Source organism: Suricata suricatta, chromosome 5 (genome assembly GCF_006229205.1).
Source record: "Suricata suricatta isolate VVHF042 chromosome 5, meerkat_22Aug2017_6uvM2_HiC, whole genome shotgun sequence".
NCBI lineage: Eukaryota > Metazoa > Chordata > Mammalia > Carnivora > Herpestidae > Suricata > Suricata suricatta.
This window is the reverse complement of record NC_043704.1, coordinates 98,732,479-98,756,052: the sequence shown is the minus strand read 5'-3', so window position 1 is coordinate 98,756,052 and position 23,574 is coordinate 98,732,479. Positions and strand designations below refer to the sequence as shown.

General features: G+C 34.1%; 1 pseudogene; it reads left to right on the top strand.

Annotated features, from left to right (window-relative positions):
- Positions 1-20,657: 20,657 nt before the first annotated feature.
- LOC115292052 lies at positions 20,658-21,216 on the top strand (annotated as a pseudogene).
- The last annotated feature ends 2,358 nt before the right edge of the window (positions 21,217-23,574 follow it).

The window sequence follows — 23,574 nt, the reverse complement described above, 5'->3', positions numbered from 1 at the left end:
TGATCCACTGTTAACACAGGAGGAATACATTTGCCTATGGAGTGAAACACTCCAAGTCCGTTGCATAAAACTCAGTTTACTCTTAATGATGCTAGGATGAGCCCTGAAAAATTTCCCACTGTGACTCTTTTTCTAACCTGATTTCAACACTTACCACCTGCCTCGCCTTAGGCAGGTTCCTTTTCCTCCGTGCTTCAGTTTTAAAACAGTAACATTCATATTTATTTCATAGAGTTTGCATGAAGATTAAATGAAAGAGAATCTAAAGAATTTAGAATACTTCCTGGAATGTAATAAGTGCTTAGAGATTTTAGATTGATTTCATGTCTAACTAATTTTCCTTCTTAAAAATACATGCTTTCTCTATATTTTAACATATTTAGTTAAGATAGAGTCAGGTCTTGTGCCTCAAATGCTTTCTGCTTCCTAAAGGTAGCTTGTGTACCTTTGCTCTGATTAATTATGCATTCATACGTATAAAAGAGGGAATGTTTTCTTTTTCCTCAAAACTATCTTTCAATTTAAAATATAGATAAATATACACATTTTTGAGGAAAAATAGAAAAATTATTATTCATACACCTGCATACAGATATATTCCCTCATAAATTTTGGTGTGATCTAGTATAAACTGTCGGTCATGAAGTCAGGAGGCAGGGGCTTCTATTCAGGGTAGTTCAGAAATTCTTCTGAGTTGAAAAGAAACTGTCTAAGCTCCCTCTTCAGTCTGTTGTGAAGTACTCCCTACCCACCATTCTTTCTCTCCTGTCTAGTACCGCTCAGGGGTTCTGAGATTACCCTCTGACAACTCATGAGGTTTCTGAGTGCTTTTAAAAATATCCCACAAAACTTTTAAATGAAATAATGAGGCCAGTTAAGAATTTTGAGGAGCCTCCAAGTGAAAAATCCAGTGAATAGGTGTCACAAATTGAACCAAAAGGGTTTTCAACCACATTGTGCAAAAACACTAACAGTTTCAAATTAATGAAAGCTCATTCAGAAAAATGGGTGACAATCTGCCAAGACTAAATACAGAACTAACTTGCAAGCTTATTGAATATCACAAAGGTTTCATATTTAAAAATCTAAAATTTTTAACTGAAGAAGACAGAATAAGGCGGATAATGACTGATGGCTAATGCTGAGATTCCATTGGACATTAGAGGTGATATTATTTGTTTAGTTGTGAAATTCACATTCACCTTTTCTCTATAAAGATTCTACTTACTCTGCATATTAATGTTGAATGACAAGAATGACACAACTGATTTTTTTTGCAATACAACAGATTTTTAAGTCATTCTTAAAGCATTTTTAAAATCTTTTAAATGCCGAAAATCCTTCCAGATAAACCAGCTATCCCATCGAAGATGGAGTCAATTTATAATTGTGAGGGAAATATATTATCATAACACAAGTGTTTCTGATCACTCCGTTTTAAATACAAGGTAAGGGTCTTATTGAGTCCATATCTGAGCGTTATCTTTGGTGAAAGATAATGAACAGGTATAAATATGGTAATATAATCATAGCGGTATTTGCTGCAACAATAAAATAGCTACCAATACTTTATCATTTTTATTGATCCAGAAAATATACTTAGTTAACATATATTTCTAAAAATTATTTAAGTAAAAATTGAGATGATTTTCCTATCTGCATTTTCTAAGTGAAAGATTGAAGCTTAGTAGACTTAAAGTATTAGGTATAATTTAGGCAGTAAACTAATTTGAAATCCGCTCTTTCATTTTCCAAAATCTGTGCTTTGAGCCAGGAACAATATACTTTATTATGTATATTATATGAATGAACAATTCAGTGCATGAGATAGGTTTTTAAAACTTTTTCATGTTAATTATATAAACTGCAGTTAAAATTATAATTAGAAATACTGTTTCCACTGGCCAATTTCATACTATTGAAATGTAAATATATGTGAGAACTATCTTATATTTTCCAGAATAAATATATATTTCATCTCAGTTTGCTTCTCACCATTTTCTCTGTACTTTCATTCATGTTCCTCAGGTGCATCTAAATATGATGTGACATGAGGTGCTTTAAAACTCTCTGTCATCTATCCCTCTCAACCTTGAGATGTAGCATTTATATATAATATGAATTATATATACTTTTCAGAATTTAATAATTTGCATAAGTGAAAACTCCACTGTAACGTCCTGTGGTGGAAATGAGAGAGATGTCAGAGTTCCAGAATCTGACCTTAGAGAGAATTTGGTAAGACATGGATAGATTTTCAAGTTATCATTAAAGGTTTTGCATTGCAAATTATGTACCTCTCTCTCTCTAGCCTGTGGTAGTAATTTTTCTAACTATTTGCCATGCATTTCCTAATTACCAGAAATTGTAGGCTTTTCACTGTGGTCATATTCCATTTACAAAACCAAAGTATGTATTGCTTAGGGTAAGAATAGGTAAGAGTATGCTGAAGAATGAAATAAAACCCAATAAACCAATGGCTTAACACTTTAAATGTTTATCCTCACTAAGGCATTATCTGACATGCCAGGTGTCTCAGCTGTGTGTTTCCCCTCTAAGCATTGACTCATGGATTGAAATTGTTTACCTGTTTTATCCATGCTGTTGGGAGAACATGGATTCCAAGACCACTATAGCAGAAGAGTGGGCCATAAAATTGGATGGGGTATTTTGTATGGCTAGAGTAGTGAGTCTTTTATATCTCTTCTGTTTGTATTACATCAATAGTCACATGACCTACATGATTGCAGGGGTGACTAGGAAATAGTTTCTTACTGAATGTCCAATTGAACTTCAAAATGTGATGAAACCCATAAAAGAACTGTACTGTTAAGATAATTAGAACAGTTTTAGCATTGGATATTGTATGTAAGTGATGAATCACTGGAATCTACCCCCAAAACCAAGAGCACAACATGTATACTATATGTTAGCTAACTTGACAATAAATTATATTAAAAGAAAGATAACTACAACAGTTTTGGATCAGAAAATTTCTGAGACCCATTCCATGACATTTCATGGTATATGTCAAAGTACATAATAATTATTCATAATAATCTGTGCCACCTCGAAGCTGAAATTACAAAATTAGTCTTTATTAAACTGGTTTTATAAAATTATAATTGTATGCTCAGATGAGAGGGATTAAGGTGGTATATAGTAGGAGAGGCATTAGAAAGTTGGAGGACCTGGGCTATAGGTATAAATCTAACTGCGATGTAATCTGATGCATCATGTAACCTCTCCTCACCTCCCTGCCCTCATGTATTAAATGACAAGGGTAGCTGATGTTCTCTCCAGGTGTTCTTCTAGAGCCTAGAGTTCTATGGCTTTAGTTGTCCCAGAGGACAGTGTAACGGCAGTCACAGGCATAAACTCTGGTGTCAGAATTCCTTGGTTTTAATCCTGGCCTAGCATTTATTAGCACTGTGAATTAAACAAGCCTTCCTTGCACTTCAATTTTTACATCCATAAAATGTAGCTTCACATATCTCTTGAGAGGATTAAATGACTTAATACATGGAAATTAATATGCTTAGAACATTATACTTAATACATCTTAGCTATTATTATCATTTGAGAAGACCTCTGAAAGAAAACTTGGTAGCTTGTCAGAAGTCACATAACTATTTGGGAGCAAAATATAATTCTTGTTCTTAGTTCTTTCCGTTTCTGCTAGGCAACATCATAACTAAAAGTTCTAAATATTTCTATAAAATCATTGCTTCATAAATAATTTTTTCTGTACAAGATACTGAAAAGGAAAATATAATCATCTCTATCTATAGGAAAATGTTTACAAATTTTCCTGCAAAACTTACTTCTAATGGGAAAAAATGTTGAAAGCTTTTGAAAAAATATTATTGAATACTTAGCAACAGCAGCAACTTATTTCAGATCTAAAATTATTTTGAAAATGAGATTTAAAAATGTTAAATACCCAATCCTGTACATGATTGCCTATCAGGCAATTACAGAGACTAGATAATAAGATATTTTCTGATTGTGAACATTCCTTTCATTATTAACAAAAATCTTAGTGTTTTAGCAATATTTATTTCACTTGCTTAACTAATTTAAAATGTTTCTAATAACTTGTCATACTTTAAAATAAGAATGAATACAGTATTTATTTCACAGAAGTTAAAGAGGAAATAATTTATTTAATGACAGCTCCTTATCACATGTTCAAGTTTAATTTTCACAGCCATACTGAGGGAAGGGTATTATTATCCTCTGGTTCAGATGAGGCAAAGAGGCTCACACAGCCTGTGTGTGGCAGGTCCAGGATTTATTCAAGCCCAGATGTCAAATCCTGAGTTTATTCTGCTGAACATCAGCATCTCAGTCACTGTCCAAAATAACTGGGGTTCAGTTGATTAACAGAGGCACTCTAAGATGAATCTGAAAGCGTGTTGAGGCTGGAGTTAGCGGATCTGGCTTTGAGGCTTAGATTTTTTTCTCAGTGCCCTCCAATCTCCCTAAAATTTTCCCTGGAAGAGAATGATTATTCTTCAGAGGAGAATATATCAGTAGTTAGATTTAGAAATCATAAAATATCATGCCAGTAATGTTAATACTATTGTTATTATTTTAAACAGAGATAAAATGTGAGTTTTCTCCACAAAGACATTTTACATACTTAAGATTATCAAAGTTACTGTTTAATTATTACATTTCATAGCTTCTTTATGGTCAGTATGCTTAATTTCTCTGTGGCATTTGACCTTTATTTACTTGCCTATTTATTTATTTTAAAGTTTATTTGTTTATTTTGAGAGAGAGAGAGAGTACATGCATGAGTGGGGGAGGGACAGAGAGAGAGGGAGAGAGCAAGAATCCCAAGCAGGCTCTGCACTGTTAACATGGAGCCCAGCTTGGGACTTGAACTCATGAACCATGAGATCATGACCTGAGCCATAATCGAGAGTCAGGTGTTTAACCAACTAAGCTTAATTACTCATTAAAAATTTTTTTCCTTGGCTTTATTGAGATATATTGACATATTACAAGTAAGTTTAAGGAATGATTAGACAAACATGATTCCAAAATGATTGCACAGTAAGGTTAGTTAACATCTCTGTTCTTTCAAATACAATTGTTTGTGTGTGGTAGTAACATTTAAGATCTACTCTCTTAATAACTATCAATTATATAATACAGTATTATTAATTATAATCACCATGCTGTGCTTCAGATCCCCAGACTTTATTTAGCTTATAGCTGAGAATCTATTTACTTCTTAAAAGTCTTTTGTAATGGCTTCTTGATGTCCCTTCTTTTCTTGTTCTCTGTCTGAGCACCCCTGACCCCTATTTTCTCTTCTCAATCTTCTGCACCTTTCTCACACCCTGCCTGCCAGCAGGAGCCTTGGATGGGCCTTCTAGGTCTTCTCTCCTGTCCTGTCTTCAGCGTGATCATATTTGGTTGAGTGTTTTGTCTCCTCTTCCAATGTCTCTAAGAGTCTCTGGCCAATGGCTAAGATGTGCACTTTTGGCTTTAACCTATCATTTAAATACCTGACCTCTGTTTTCAACTGACTTTTCTTTTTTTTTTTAAGTTTATTTTTGAGAGAGAGGGAGAGAGAGAGAGAGTGGGCAGGGGCAGAGAGGAGGGGAAAGAGAATCTGAAGCAGGCTCAGCACTGACAGCAGAGAGGCCAATATGGAGCTCGAACTCACAAACCGTGAGATCATGACGTGAGCCGGGGGCAGATGCTTAACTGACTGAGCCACCCAGATGCCTCCCAGCTGACTTTTCTGTGTCTCTGGCTTCATATTCTTCAGGACCCCAAAATTGAAAATCAGACAACTGAATTCACAGTCTTCAGTTTTGTTTTCTATTTCTCTTGTCATTTATCAATTTATCAAAAAAACTTGGTAGTAGTCATTTATCAATAAAAAAAATAGTTGTCATTCTTAATTTCTCTCTCTCATTCATTGTCTTAATGTACGTAGCCTCTGAGTATTATTTATTACAACTTTGTGTAGATTTGAAACCTCCCCTCCTTGCCATTCTTACATTCATTGCCTTGTTTGTGAGCCTCATGGATTCTCCGACAGTGGCCTTTTAAATCATCCTTTACTACCCACGTCTTCAGGCCACAAACATTATCATTAATTTTGTTTGTCTTCTTAAAATATGAATCTTAATTTATTTTAAAAATATTTATTTTTGAGACAGCACAAGTGGGGGATGGGTAGAAAGAGGGGGACAGAAGATTTGAAGTGGGCTGTGCACTGACAGGCTGAGAGCAGCAAGACCAATGTGGGATTCGAACTCACAAACCATGAGATCATGACCTGAGCTGAAATTGGATGTTCAACCGACTGGGCCACCCAGGCGCCCCTAATCTTATTTTAAATATAATTTGCCCCCCAGATTCACCACAGTATATAAAATTCCCTCTCATAAACTTAGTCATGATATTTAAAAAGGGGAACCCTATGTAGGCAGACGGACTTGGGTTATCACATCCTACATCATTAACTAGTTGTGTGTGAACTCCAGTTATTTATTTCCTTGAGATAGAGAACCTTCATCTTTAAATGGAATCATAAAAAAATGGGAGAATTAGAGAAAATATATGCAAATTGGGACCACAGTGTTGGGAACACAGGAGGTGTTCAATAAATGGTAATTAAAATCTGTTCTAACATATTTTTTCCATCCAACCCAATAATCTAAGCATCACTAAAAACTGAGATTTTCAGCATTTTCCAAATATGCCTAGTCACTTATATATTTATTTATGTAGTTCCTCTTTCTAGAATATCTTTTTCTACCTTGGTTCCTAGTAAACTCCTTCTCATCTATAGAGATTTTATGTCGTGTGTGTGTGTGTGCGCGCATGTGTGAATCATCCTGTGACATTTAGGTAGCATTTATTTTACTCTTTTTATATAGTTCTTTGTCACTGATTAAATAAATTGGATAAGAAGGTACTCTGCCTCATCTCTCCAGCACCTACTTTATTTATATATTCATATGTATTTGCTGAGTGAATACAATGCAGTCTTTCAAAAATGCCTATATATATATGTATATATATAAAATTTTGTCCAAATTTGATAGTATTTCACTTTTTCTCATAAAATTTTTCCAAAATCTTTGTTTTTTGCCTCTATTTTCTGCTTTTTGAAGACTTTTCTCCAAACATTTTAACACATTAGAAATATTGCCACCAGTAGAGGGTTTTTATTTGTTTGCTTATGCTATTTCTAAATAACAAAATGGATATTTAAATTTCAGCAAAAAGGTAGAAAATAGTTACATTAGATGTTCAAAAGCAGTTATTTATTGTACAAGGATAAAGTTATATGGTAGAAGGAATACAGGCTTTGAAGAGGTCTATTTAGGCCTTTTCTTGTAATAGATTTGTCATTCTCAGTAAATTTATGAAACTTATTTTTTTTAACATTAACTCATTTTTAAGAAAGAGAGAGACAGAGCATGAGCGGGGAAGGGGCAGAGAGAGGGAGACACAGAAACCAAAGTAGACTCTGAGCTGTAGTGCAGAACCCTATGTGGGGCTCAAACCCAGGAACCGTGAGATCATGAACTGAGCCGAAGTTGGAAGTTTAACCAACTGAGCCACCCAGGCTCCCCAAACTTCTTTATTTCAGGTACCTGAATGGAGTTAATAATGCCTGTGTCTAAGATAAGCATGAAGATTAAATGCAAAGTAAATATATAAAATCACTAAACAGTTGTTGGAATAGAATTGGCATTCAATAATTGTCAAATCTCATCCATATACTCACCATGTCTACTTAAATGAAAACATCTTCTTCAGATTTATAAAAAACTTATAAAATTTTAAATACATATGCAAAGAATAAAAAAGACAATTTGAAGAAAAGCATTAATTAATAAAATAAAATATAATATTCATCTGTAAAAACTAAAACTGTGAATTAAACCTGAGAGTGCATTTTATATTCATTAAAGTAGCAACATTTTTAAGCAAATAACTAATTCTAGAATGTTTTTAGTAAATCTTGTATACTATTTTATTACTGTTAACACTACAAATGTATATAATAATCTTTTCATAAAATTCAGTGTACTTACATGTAATAAGACCTATTACAAATGGACTTTAGCTGGATATATTTCTACCACTTTATTCTCATTAAATAATTTAATAGAAAAAGAAGGTTACAAACACAAGCTCTTCATCGTGGCATTATACAAAATTGGAAAAACTTGATGAAAGACACCCGAATTTTAATTTTAGAATTATTCAGTACATAATATTGCCACGCATGTAGGAATATTTTTTGAGCATTAAAAGTATAACACAAGTATTATATAGTCCAGCACTCTTTAAACAAAATATCATGTGTACCACATATAAAAGTAAAAAGAAAGAAGTAAAATTAATTTTGGTCATATACTGAACCAAAATATCCAGAATATTATTATTTCAATCTGATGTTAATATAAAATACTTATCAATGAGAGTTTTCCCATTCTTTGTTTGCTACTAAGTCTTTGAAATCTTCTGCATATTTTATATTTACAGCATATTTCGATTTGGGCTAACCACTTTTCCAAACTCAATAGCCACATGTGGAAAGCTGCTACCATTTTGGACAGAGCAGATTATATAGGTAGATATTCAAGACATAGAAATATTCTTAACAGCATATACACTATTATTTCAACTACGAAGGTGAAGCATTCATTCATATTTTAGTTTGCAAAAGGGTAAAAAGAGTTAAGAGAGTAAGATAATGGCTTTTTTACATAAATTTAAATATTCTCATACTTTTATTATTTTCCTTTTAATAAAAAAGTCTTAAGCCTTCAAACCAGTGCTCAGTTTGACAGACACTCTGTCTTATATGACTTCATAGAAAATAATGGTGAACTTCAATTGTAATTTGTAATATGTTCACATTTTAACCCTGTTTCTATGGAATTAATAAGTCTTTGCAATTCAGAGCTGTTTGGTATGCAAAATAGCCAGAACATTTTCACAGATAGTAACAAATAAATGACCTTTCTGGATTAAGTCAGTCTGGTAGACTACTAATTTTCACAGTTCCAACAGTCTATATTTGGTTGATCCTGTGAGTTAGTAAAATAAGAAAATGTATTTAGGACTTTATTAGAAAAAATACCAAGCTTTGTGCTTTGCATATATTGGACACAAAAATGCGTTGGTATTGAATTTAATTGATTTGATGTTTTTGTAAATACAATTAGAGATGGATTTGTTGAAACCTTTTTCTTGGGTAGGATTTACTTTTTCTCCATCTATTCCACTATGATGCCTCATAAGGAAAGAAAGAAACACAAATAACAAAAGTGTTAGAACTTTTGACAGCTCTAGAAGTGAACACAGAGTTCTTTCATGTTTCTCCATAAACATTCTGTCTCAGTGAAATATGCCAAGGTTTTCATTATTTTAAATTTTATTAAGGTATAATTCACATGTATAAAGATGTTCATATTTAATGTATATAATTCGATGTGTCTAGGCATAAGTGTACACCCATGAAACTCTCCCCACATCAAAATCATGCACATATCCATCTCCCAAATTTTCCTCCCATCATTTTTATTATTTTTGTTATTTGCACATATGTGTGTTTGTGTGTGATAAGAAAACAACTTCTACTCTCTTTTCAATAATAAACACAATATTGTTAGTTTTAGGCACTATGCCACAGTAGATTGCCAGAATTTTATTGATGTGATTTAGTGTTATATCCAAAAAAATATTGCCAAGACCAATGTCAAGAAGCTATTCCTCTGTGTTTTCTTCTCAAGGTTATATTGTTTCCAGTCTTACATTTAAATCTTTAATCCAATGGAGTTGATTTTTATCTATGGTAAAATATGGATCTACTTTCATTCTTTTGTCCAGCTTTCCCAATACCATTTACTGAAGAGATAATACTTGTCCATTTTGTATTCATGGAGCCCTTGTGAAAGGTCAATTGGCAATATATGTGCATTTTATTCCTGAGGTCTCTATTTTGTCCCATAGGTCTGTATGTCTACTTTTATGCCAATGCAATACTGTTTGGCTTAGCAAGGTTTGGAATGTAATTTGAAATCAAGAAATGTGATGTATTTGGCTGTGTTCTTTCTTAAGATTGCTTTGGCTATTCAGTCTTTGTGGTTCCATTTGAATTTTAAGCATGTTTTTTTTCTATTCCTCTGAAAACTGCCACTGGAATTTTGATAGGGACTGAATAATCTGTAGATCACTTTGGGTAGAATGAACATTGTAGCAATATTAATTTTTCAATCCATGAACATGAGATAGCTTTCCATTTATTTATGTCTTCTTCAGATTCTTTCATCAATAGTTTATAGTGTTCAATGTACAGATATATCACTTCTTTCGTTACATTTATTCTTAAATATTTTATTCTTTTGATACTATTATAAATGAGGTTGTTTTCTTAATTTCTTTTTTGAAAATTTGTTGTTAAAACGTAGAAATGTGACTGAATTTTGTATGTTAGTTTTGTATCCTGCAAATTTATAGAACTTTTTATTCTAACAGTTTTTAACAGAAGTCTTTGGAGTTTTCAGTATATAAGATCATGTCTTCTGCAAAAAACAGATAATTTTACATCTTAATATCTAATTTAGATGCCTTTTATTTATTTTTCTTGTCTAATTGCTCTGGCTAGAACTTTGAATACTATGCCAAATAGGAGTGGCAAGAGTGGGCAACCTTATCTCATTCATGACTTAGAGAGAAAGCCTTCTACTTTTACTTGTTGAGTATAATGTTGGCTGTGGGCTTGTCATACATGATCTTTATTATGTTGAGTTATAGTCCTTCTATTCCAAACTTGTTGAGAGTTTTTATCAATAGAAAATATTAAAGTTTGTCAAATGCTCTGCATCTATTAAGACAACCATATGACTTTTATACTTCATTCTGTTAATGCAATATACCACATTTATTGATTTAGAAATGATAAACCATCCTTGTTTCTTGGAGATAAATCTTACTTGATCAAAATTTATCATCTTTTTAATGTGCTGTTGATTTTAATTTGCTAACATTTTGTTGAAGATTTTTGGATGTATATCAGTAATACTGGCTTGTAATATTCTTTTTCTCCTTTTCTTTTCTTTTCTTTTTTTTTTTCTCTTCTTTTCTTTTCTTTTTTCCTTGACTGTCTTTGGTATCAGGATAATGCTGGTCTTATAAAATGAGTTGAGGAGTGTTCTTGCCTCCCCCCAACCCCCGCCCTCCTAAGTAATGGAGACATTCTTTTTCCCTCCATGTACCGGGTGGGAAAAACAGAATTGGTGTCTGTGTGTGTGTGTGTGTGTGTGTGTGTGTGTGTGTGCGCACGCGCGCGCACGTGCACTCATGCAATAAGAAAGCAACATAATATCTACCCTCTTTTAATTATTAAATACAGTATTACTACTTATAGACACTATGCTATATAATAGAATCGTGCCTTCTGCCCAGTGCCCCACAAGACTAGGGAAACCAGGCACTTATTTAACATTCACTTCTCCCTGTGGGAGAATTCACTGGTCAAGGGGATCTCTCTTGCCTTTAGCTGCCCCACGTTCAGTGAGGGGTAAGGCAGATAAATTGCAACATTTTTTTGCCTTCTACCTACATCTATTCTTGGACGTTTTGCTAAACTGAAGTGCTTGAATCTCTCAACTGGACTCTTATACTTCTATAAGGTAATTCTTGTCTGTAGGTACTATTCAAATCAGTGTTTCCGTAGGGGATTGAGGGCAGAAACTTCCGAATCCACTATCTTGGTGACATCACTCTGAGCCTTTCTGTGCTTTTCATCTTGTATTAATGATTATTTATCTTTAAAAATATTTATTTAGGGACACTTGACTGGCTCAGTTGGTTGAACGTCCATTTTTTGATTCAGCTCAGGTAGTGATTACAAGGTCATGGGATTAAGTCCTATGTCAAGTTCTGTGCTAAGTGTGAAGCCTGCTTGGAATTCTCTCTTTCCATCTCTCTCTGCTCCTCCCCTGCTTGTATTCATGCACTCATATGCATGCTCTCTCTCCCTCAAAATAAACATTTAAAAATGATTTATTTAAACTGGAATATGATTCTTGTTCTGTTGGAATTACAATTCCACATAGTTTTAATTTTTTTTCAAACCAGTTTCAAGCTGCTTGAGGGCAGGACCATTGTTTGATATTCCTCACAATGCCAAATAAACTTAGATGGTGCAGTGCCTAATAAAATATTCAGAATGTGTTCAGCTCATTTGATTTATAAATACTAATGTAAATGTAGGTAGGGATAAAAAGCATAAGCACAAGGATTGATTTTTTTCTTTATGTTACAAGGTTTTTTAAAACTATTTAATTAACATATAGTAATATTATTTTCAGGAGTAGAATTTAGTGATTCATCACTTACATATAACACCCACTGCTCAACACAAAAAGTGACTTACAAAGATTAATTTTATGTTTTCTTTATAGGTAGTTATGGTAAAATATAGCTCTCAAGAATTTTTATATAATTGTGCTATCAAAAATAATTAATAGTAAATAATTATGCATTTTATTCAGAAAAAAGTAGAAAGAGAGAAAATGGTGGAGATGATGCAATGGTGTGTTATTTGTAAATGTTGATAAAATTAAACAATTTTTAAAATTTTTCTTTATAATGGTACAGAAAAATCTTTTTATCACAGAAATTGATTTTCAAATAAGCTATATCTTTAGACCAAATTTGATCAGTTATAGATGATCCTTGATTCCCTTTCCATCAATCTGCTGCAGTGACTCAGGTCTTTTCAGTGTCAGTTTTATTACTTTTTTCTCTACTACCCTACTTTTCACCACCACTACGTTATTGTTCCAAAGAATGATATCACAACTGAAGTTATCTAACCTAAAGCAGATTTAGACTTTAAATCAGAGTCTGCTACAATTTGTAAACACTCCTTGGTTTCAGAAATCCATTCTTCATTTGCAAATCCCCACAGCTATGGTTGTACAGTATATTATCATCTATAATATGTAAATCCAGAATATGATTCCACATATTTAATAAGATGGGAACTGCTGACAACCCAACCCACTAGTTATTTTTTAGTAAAGGCATATTGGTATGATACACATATAACACCACCATGTATACTGTTATGTATCTAATAATTAATTTCTTAATGACTCACTAAATATTTATGATCTTTTATTGCTTATGACAAAATCTTCAGTTTTCCCAAAAGCTATCTTAGTTTTGGCAGATATTTAAATAGACTCACTTCATTTTGCTTGTTTTTCAGTTGTCTTGGGAACAATGTAGTAACACTAGTAAGTAATAAAACTGACACTGAAAAAACATTTGAAGATGGTTAAACTGCTTAAATATTAAATTTGGAGGACAGTATAATCGATTGTGAGTAACATATCAGTGCACTGATAGAAAGATAGACAAATACATAGATATATAGATACATAGATATTTTTATGCTGGTGAATTTTGTTATTGTGAAATCACTGGTTTTCTATTAAATCATTTTAGTTGGTGAAACAAATTTTCTGATTGGAATGTATTGATTATTATCTGCATTGCAATAGTAGCAGCAGTTTTAAATAAATCCCTAAATACCCAAGACAATGAAACATCTATTCTAATAGATCTCTTAATGTAAAGTTTAGCTTAGTGCATTACCTGGATAACTTTCCTGAATATCCTTGTCTGGATCAGTATAAATGATGTTTCAGCTTTGCTCTCAGAAAATCAAGTGTTATGCCTTAACATATCAGAAACTAAATAGTAATTTCTACAGAAAAACAATAAGGGGGTAGAAAACATGCCAGCTGTACTTTTTCTGAGTAATATAACCTCAGATTTTTGCCTTCACAGAGTTATCTCTTTTGAGAAGATGATTGCAAAATCTTATTTGTTCTGATCTGATAGTTTTGTTCTTTGGTTTCCCCCAGAACTATGATCTGTAAGTTCTCAGAAGATACTGAAGCATCCTGAATATGCTCACTTCTTAAGACACCAGGTAATTTAAAAACTTATAATATGTAGACTTAAAGATGTCAAAATATATGTATCTCTCAAGTTTTGGTCCTAAGTCAACCTTTTTTTCTTATCAACTTTACCCCTCTAGCTGATCTAACCAGTCCCATAGCTTCTACTGTCATGTATATTAAATAATATATATCAAATTTATATATATGAATGCTAATTTGATGTCTCCACTTAGGTCTCAAAATATAATTTCCTCTCATCTTCCTGTTTTCTTCCCATCCTCCTCCTCCAGTCTTTGTCATATCAATAAATAGCATCACATCCACTCTGTTGATTAGACTAACCTAGGAATAATCATTAATAGTCTTTCTCTCAGCTCACATACCATACTTATCAGCAAATCCTCTTGTTTCTTTCCAAAATACATCTCATTTGCATTGCTACTACCCTACTCCAAAAAATCTTCGCTCATCTGGGCTAATGCAATAGTCTATTTAATGGTTTGTCTAGTTCTACTTTTGCTCCCTAATTAGCCATTCTCCACATAGCAGACAGTGTGATCTTTTAAAATTCATGGCACCCTTCGGCTCAAAATCCTCCAATAGCTTTGCACTTAGAATAAAATCCACGCTCCATATAAAGTCTCTACATGATGGTCATTGCCTCTCTCTCTCTAGTCTTATTGCTTATCTCTCTCTTTCCTCATTGACTTTGCTCTAACCACACTAGGATGCTGTAGGTTTCAGGAAAACACCAACTTACTCCAACTCTTGAAGTCTTCATCTGCCTCTTCCTTGACACTTTGGAGCTCTGTGCCCTCTGTTCAGGCTTGGCTTCCTGTTTTCATTCAGTTCTCAGCTGAAATGTCATCTTCCCAGAGACCTTCCCTGAAAATCAATCTAAAGAACTATCTCAATTCTTCTGTTTAATCCACTGTTTTATTTTGTACATAGCTGTTATTATCACCTGAATTTATCTGTCTTATATAGTTATTTTCTCTCCTCCATTTTGAACTGTGAGCTTTCTATACTTGGATCACTTTATCTCCAACCTCTAGAAGAATAATTGGAACATACTGGGTATGTATCCAGGAGGCTAAGGACACATGAGAAAGAGAAAGACAAAGAGACAGAGACAGTTTATGTACAAAATGATATTGAAGTGTTTGACATTTATCTGATATTCCTTCCAAACTGATTTGGATACATTCTAATCTATAGGATTCTTGAACAAAAAGTTTCTTTGGATAAATTAGTTTGGAAGATTCCATTTGAGATTTATAAAAATCTTTAGTCTATTATTCTATAAAATTTTACAGTAAGGGATCTTATTTAATCATATTTGATCAAATGAATCCTAAAGTTAATTAGCCCTAGAAAGTGTCTCCCCACCCTCCACTTTTAATATAGTGACCTTTGGAATTGCTGATCTAAATCAAGACACTATCCCACTTAGAAGAGACTTAAGGTAACAATAGGGTAATATCTTTTTTAAAATTGTTTAAAATAAAGCCTCAGTGAGTAAGAAAGATATATTTGTTTTTGAGAATTTTGTAGGAATTAAAAATGGCTACATTGAGAGAAGAGACAAAAATAGGCTACAGAAAAAAATTTAGTTAACAGCAGTTAAGTAAAATTAGAAATTTCACTTTGTGAGGTACCTGGGTGGCTTAGTCAGTTAAGTGTCAACATTGGCTTAGGTCACAATCTCGCGGCTCATGGGTTTGAGCCCCATGTTGTACTCTGTGCTGACCGCATAAAAACTGGAGCCTGCTTCAGATTGTGTCTCATCTCTCTGCCCTTCCCCCTGCCTCTCAAAAAAAAATTAAAAAAATTTTAAAAAGAAACCACACACATACACCACACACAAAAATAAATTCAAAATGGATAAAAGACCTAAAAATGAGACACAAGACCATCAAAATCCTGCAAGAGAAAATAGGCAGCAAACTTTTTAACCTCAGCTGCAGCAATATCTTACTTGACATGTCTCTGGAAGCAAGGGAAACAAAGGCAAAAATGAACTCTTGGGACTTCATCAAGATAAACAACTTCTGTACTGCAAAGGAAACAATCAAAACTAAAAGGCAACTGATGGAATGGGAGAAGATATTTGCAAATGACAGATAAGGGTTAGTATCTAAAATCTATAAAGGAGTTATCAAACTCAACACCCAAAACAATCTAGTGAAGAAATGGACAGAAGACATGAATATACACTTTTCCAAAATAAGACATCTAGATGGGGTAACAGACACATGAAAAGATGCTTAACATCACTCATCATCAGGGAATTACAAATCAAAACCACAATGATGTACCACGTCACACTTGTCAGAATGGATAAAATTAACAAGTCAGGAAACAACAGACGTTGGTGAGGATGCGGAAAAGGAGAATACTTTTGCTCTGTTGGTGGGAATACAAACTGGTGCAGCCACTCTGGAAAATAGTATGGAGGTTCCTCAAAAAAAAAATAGAACTACTCTAGAACCTAGCAATTTCACTACTAGGAATTTATTTAAAGGATACAAACTCGAAGGGTCATATGCACTCCAACATTTATAGCAGCACTATCAACAAGAGCCAAATTATGGAAAGAGGCCAAATGTCCATCAACTGATGAATGGATAAATAAGATGTGGTATATATATATACAACAGAATACTACTCAACAATGAAAAAGAATGGAATCTTGCCATTTGCAACAATGTGGATGGGACTAGAGGGTATTATGCTAAGCAAAATAAGTCAGACAAAAAAAGACCAATATTATACGATTATGCTCATATGTGAAATTTAAGAAACACAACAGATGAACATAGGGTAAGGGAAAGAAAAATAAGATAAAAACAGAAAAGGAGGCAAACCATAAGAGATGCTTAAAAACATAGAACTGATGGTTGATGGAGGAGAGATGGGTGCAGGGATGGGCTAAATCGGTAATGGGCATTAAGGAGGGCATTTGTTGGGTTGAGCACTGAGTATTATATGGACGTGGTGAATCACTGGGTCCTACCCTGACACCAATACTACACTATATGTTAACTAATATGAATTTAAATAAATTAGTTAAAAATAAATAAATCAACAATAGTAAAAATTAAAAAGGAAAAATGGATACTTAAAAATGGTTTCAGATTTAGAAGAATAATATTGGGAATGTTAGTAGAATGTAGCATATTTCTAAAATGTATAATTATCAAACTTGTTCTTTGCAAAGTCTGTAAAAGATGGGATAACATAAACATGAATATCCTGGTTCTAGTTAAGGAAAGTGATGTAAAACCAGACGTTCAAAGTTAAATCAAGAGAGATTAGGGAGATTAAATTGAGAGGAATAAGCCTGTGAAATTTATAATTAACCACAGTGTAGAGGGGTAGTTTTTAACAGCTGTTCTTTAAAAAACCCTGTTTTTAGCTACATAAAACTTTACCTCATGGCTGTAGTGCTTTGAACTTTCATCATATATTTATACGTTGCTTTAAAGCTTATGAAGAGCAAATATGAAAGTTTGTCATAGAGAGGGGATATATTATAACTCCCAAATGAAAAAAAAATGTGTATTTGAATTCTCAGATATCCATATACCTATCCACAGAAAACACTGTTATATTTTTAAATATCATTCCTGGAAATACTGCAGAAATCAGATCAATTTAGAAGCCAAAGAGTACCTCTGGGAATGATATGGCAGCAACTGAAATAGTGTTTGGCCAAATTAAGAGTGTATGCCAAGGATGCCAAAAATCACAGTAACCTGGCAGGTAGATAGCTATTATTTAACTGTATGACCATTACTGGTTTCGCTACTGAAACACTGTTGGCTGTTTATGCAGTGAAATGGAGCCCATGATTTAGGCAGAGTATCTCTCTGCTTTGATGTCAGTAGTAGCTGATTGGGGATTGTATCCAATCACAAAATAGAATTTCTCAAGCAATTGGGGGCAAACTTGGGGGCAAAAAGAAAAAAAATGTTTTAAAAAATAATATTATGACTCACTTGGAAACAAAAAAAACAGAAATGAGAGAATATTAATGTAGAGATTATTTTTTGCTATAGGTTCTTAATATTCAGAATGGTATTCATATTCTTCACTACTTATATATTTCTTTCTCTTTGGTACAAACAGACCAGCCTGATTTTAGTTTGGTGCAGAACTTTTCAACTTAAATGTTTATTATGTAAGGTAACTAATAAGATAATTATTTTTTAAATAACTTTCTCTGTATGTTCATGGTTTTTGGATCTCTGCTCTCACATATGCATGCTGGTCATAGTTCCATGCTGTTTGGAAAGAACTTCACTTTCACAGTTCTTAAAATCCCAAATTGGCAAGTTACCCAAGTGCTTTGCAATGTAGCATATGTTTTTAAATTTAGGAAATTAAAATTTCATTTTTGTAAGGTTGAAATCTAATCAGTCATTGGTCATACCCATATGTAGTTGAAAGAACATTGAATTTGACCCCTGTGTGCCCAGATGGCTCAGTTGGTTAAGTGTTCAACTCTTGGTTTCATGTCAGGTTATGATCTCACAGTCATGGGTTTGAGCCCTATTTGGGGCTCCACACTGACCTGGCAGAACTTGTTTGGGATTCTCTGTCTCCCTCTCTCTCTCTGGCCCTTCCCCACTCACACTGTTTCTGCCTCTCTCAAAATAAATTAATAAAGTTAAAAAATTTTGACCCTTGTATGTGATCTGCCTCTTCCAGGTAGATTGTCAAGTCACTTCCCCTAAATTTATTTCTTTTGTTAGATGTGAGTGTAATAACACCTGACTATGAAATAGTGTTGTCTGTAACAAAATGCAAAGAATTATCATTATTAAAGTCATTATCATCTTCATCATCACCTGTATACATCATTATGATTATTATCAAATTTAATGGAGTCCATGGAAGATTTCATAACTTCCACACTTACAAACATAACAAATCTAACTCACTATTTATGGATTAGAAGGCAGGAATCAGAATTAATACACAATCAAATGCCAAACATTATTTGAGTATTTTTACCCTTTTTCCATACTTTTACCTGTCAAAATTTCTAAATTGCTGTCTTAGACAATTAAAAGAAGATCCAGAAATATAAATTGGAAAATGTAAATGTTTAATTAACTAAAAGAAATTATTAGGTGCTTTTTCTGTTTCATGTCTAAGTTGAAATCACTGAAGAGGCTTTGGGCAATCACAAATAAAGTGATGCTTTATTTATGTGCAAATTTAACCATCCCCCACATTATGTTCTAAGTGATGCAGTTTTATCAGTTAAAAAATGTGGCAAAAACATTATATTTTCTAGAGTTCCTATAAAAGAATTACACAAAATAAATTGTAATATAACAAAAAATTTAGTTTTGATAATGCAAAACTTTATGCCCTTTATGTACGTATGCTGGAAAATAATAATCTAATGGAAAGTTAGATTATTAGATAATTAAACTAGAAAATTAGATTATTAGAGGTGCCTGGGTGGCTCAGTCACTTAAGCATCTGACTCTTAATTACAGCTCAGGTCATGATCTCACAGTCATGAGATCAAATCCTGTGTCAGATTCTTTGCTGGGTATGGATCCTCCTTAAGATTCTCTCTCCCTCTCCCTCTGCTCCTCCCCCACTCACATGTGAGCATGCTCTTTCTCAAAATAAAAAAGTAGATTATCAAAGAATCTAGAAATGCTCTCATTAGCTACACAAATATAAGTGCTCTTGACAGGTTAAATAATTGTTGAGAGCTAACTTCCAAATCTAAGAAGAAAAACCAAGAAAAAACCACATGATTCTGGGCAAATAAATCTGTCTGAACATTTTATTATCCTTTATCATTTTAGTTGTTGCACCGTATCTTTTCTGAGATTTGCAATGGTTTTATGTTTTTGTATATCCATAAGAAACATATACCATGCTAAAATATAAATAATTGAATATAAATAGTCTATAAATAGTCTACTCATTCATTTATCCTTTCATCCACTGAAGAAACAAAGATATCTGAGTATCTGTTTTTAATTGGCAATGCAAATACAAAATAAATATTATAGTTTGGCAGACTTCAAAATAATGTTTAAAATCTAGTGTGATAAGTGCTACTGCACACACACACATGCATATGCACAGACACACTCAACATATAGTGTTGGACAAAGAAAAGTCTAATCTCAAATTTGAAACTGGTACAGGGAAGGTTTTACAAGGGGAAAATAATCTAAACTAGGTTTCAAAGCCTAACAAGGAATTTTTAAGCACTTAAGACAGTTGTTTACTTCAGTAGGGAGAAAAAAATCAGGAGCAATGGTAGGCAGGTTAGCATATAGCCTGAGTTGAATGAGGTGAGACCAGATACATGAAAACAAAAGCAGAAACTAAATCATAGAATACTTTGTAATTTGATCAAAGGACTTTGGAATTTAGACTATGGTGAAAATAGTACCCCTCATGTGAATATAACATTTGAATAACAAAATTGATTTTCAGTTTTGAAAATTATTATAAGAATAGTACTAATGAATTCAGTAGGAAGTTACTACATAGGTTTATAAGACATAATGAGGACTTAAATCAAACCGATGAAATGAAAATAAGAAACTGTCTTGAAACACTTTGTGGACCGCTCAGAGACGGTGCTGCAGGCCAGTGCCTTGCCTCCCAGGACTCTTCCCAGATATTTGCTCAACCCGGCCCGGGATGCCCATGGACCTCAGCAAATGCTCCAGGACTTTGAGCTTATAGGAAGTGGATGAGCAGCCACAGTATCTGCTGCAGGTCAGATACACCTGGGTGGAGGTTGACCAGCTGGGCAAATTGCTGACACCCACCCAGGTTAAGAACTGACCCATCAGTACTTCATGGCATGTCCTTGATCCACATAAACTTTACACCTTGGTCATGACAGATCCAGATGCTCCCAGCAGGAAGGACCCCAAATACAGTGAACAGCACCATTTTCTGATGGTCAACATGAAGGGCAATTTACATCAGTAGTGGCATAGACCCCTCTGCTTACGTCGGTTCTCAGCCTCCCAGTGGGATAGGCCTTCAATTGTTGCATCTGGCTGATTTGTGAGCAGAATGGGTCACAGAAGTATGATGGGCCCATTTTCAGAACTGATCTGGAGACCACCATGGAAAATTCAAAGTAGCCTCTTTCCTCAAAAAGTATATGAGCTCGGTGGCTGACATGTGTTACCAGGGTGAAAGAGATCACTGTGTGCCCAAACTCTGTGAGCAGCTATCTGGGAAGTAGAGACAGAAATCATCCCTGAGGTGTTGAGCAGTCTTCTCAAGTTCAGTGATGCATGTAGATTTCTCTGCTTCCCAGGTTCCCATTCTCACAGGGGAGTCCTGAGCCACGAGGTAGTGGTTTAGGGTGACTTTTCCTTCTGCCTAACCTTTGTAATTCTAGAGGTGCACACCCAGGTTTATGTTCTGAGAAAATTTGAACTATATTTTGGGTAACATTTAAACACCAGGTTGTACCAAATTCATCAATTGTGAATATAAGAATAGATAAGAATAACAATACAGAATTTAAAGAAGAAAAAATTACCAGGTCTAGAGTAATAGAGCAGAGCATCAAAGACTCTTTAAAAAGGTTTAAAAAAGAGAGAGAGGGAGAGATTTGTTGCCTCTGTCTTTTTGAGCCCAAGTCCAGAATTGTGAATGATGGCACTTTTGAGAGTGTTTTCACTGCCATGTCCCTCACCAAGACAGCCAGCGACTGGTGTGGTCACTAACCCCCAAAGTGGTACATCCTGGGACTCCTTACTATGAGTCAGCATTCTGCTCTGCCTCTTTTAAAGAGCAGTACTGGAAAAAGCGATAGGGATAATTGCTTTGCTGCTGGAGTCCAGCTCCAGCAGGTCCAGGGTTCCCCTGAAGGATGGATGGTGTCAGGGAAAGAGAGTGAGAGAGCCTTGGCTTCTTTCTGCTCACCAGGCGGGCGTCTCTGCTCTGACCCGAGTCAGCTTTATTTATTGAAAAAATGTATGAGGTACAAAGCAGAAGTGGCAATTGCCTTAGACAATAAGTTCTGAGAACAAATTCTTTGGTATGTAAAAATTTCCCAGAACATAGATTGGTAGAAGATTCATGCATAATCTTTACCAAGAGAGATTGAAGTAGGTGACTAGATGTTTAATATATGGGGAAGGAAGGGATCTTTAGCATTCAAATACAAGGCAAAGTTTTTAGCATAGCAAAGGCAAGAGTTTGGTCTTTGTGAGCAGGGGTCAATAGCCTGTTTTCTCGAAGGAAAGAAAATCATGTTTTCTCAGGAAATGTAACATTTGCTCCTATAATCACAAAAGAAGAAACTCCCATAACAAGTTTTTTCACAAGGTACAATTCACATATTTTTAGCATAAGAAGGCAGGTCACTCCTGATATCAGTCAGTCAGGAGCCTTTGGAGTTGGTGCTCAAGCAGAAGTTGAGTGAGGGGTGAGTAGGTGCAGAAGCCAGTTGCCATCTGAAGGTGGGAGGCCTTGCAAATGTGCCTTACTTCAGAAGTGGCTCCCAGCACTTTGTGGTTAAGGCAAAGCCACAAAAGTGAGCTTCAGTGCTGGGTGAGAGGTTGTCAGAAATCCTGAAGTCTGCACCTGTTAAATTGGTCACTCTCTGTGTAAGAAACCCCAATCTGGACTTGGGCAATGTTGCGTTATTCTGTTTGTTTACAATCAAATAAAAATAAAATCATTGTGTGGATAAAAATAAAGAGAAAGAAAGTGTGAAAAATTGGTAGGATATAGGAATCTATTGCATGCGAGGCCAGGACTGTGAGAATGAAGATCTATCTGCCAGATGGTCCCATGATTTCACCTTTGAATAGGGAGACTGCATAATTTTTATACAAATTCTAAAACTTAGGAAAATGAAAGAAGGTTCTAAAATAATCAAACTTTCAAAATGTTGACTTTTATATCTTAATGAATTTGTCACTATTATATTGGTGAATGCATACTTCTATTCAAAACTATTCTTAAAAATAAAATCATTTGTACAAGTAAAAATGCTCAAAGCAAATCACTGAAAAATAACATAAGTAGAATTACTATTTTTGGCTTACACATGTATGCTTTAATCGGTTTCTTCGCCGTATCTGTGTCTCAAACTGTGTCATTGTAGAATGTAGTTTTTAATGTGTTCAGATAATTTTTTAAATAAAATTGCTTACAGTCTTTATCAGAGTTGTGTTTTATGGTTAATAAATTTGAAATAGTGAGCTGCTTCTATTGTTAAAGTTTTGTAGGTCAGAAATATTTTTAATTGGGAAAAATCTTCTGTATTTTTCCTAAGGTACCTGTAAACTCAGAGCTAATTTTGCTAAATAAAAGATATTCTTCATTCTATGGGTTTTTTTAATTGAAACACATAAAAAGGCAAGTAGGGCACCCGGGTGGCTCAGTCCTCCACCGCAGCAATCTCCTACTTGACACATCCTCAAAGGCAAGGGAAATTAAAGCAAAACTGAACCCTTGGGACTTCATCAAGATAAAAAGCTTCTGCAAGGCAAAGGAAACAATCAAGAAAACTAATAGGCAACCGACAGAATGGGAAAAGATAGTTGCAAATGACATATCAGATAAAGGGCTAATATCGAAAATG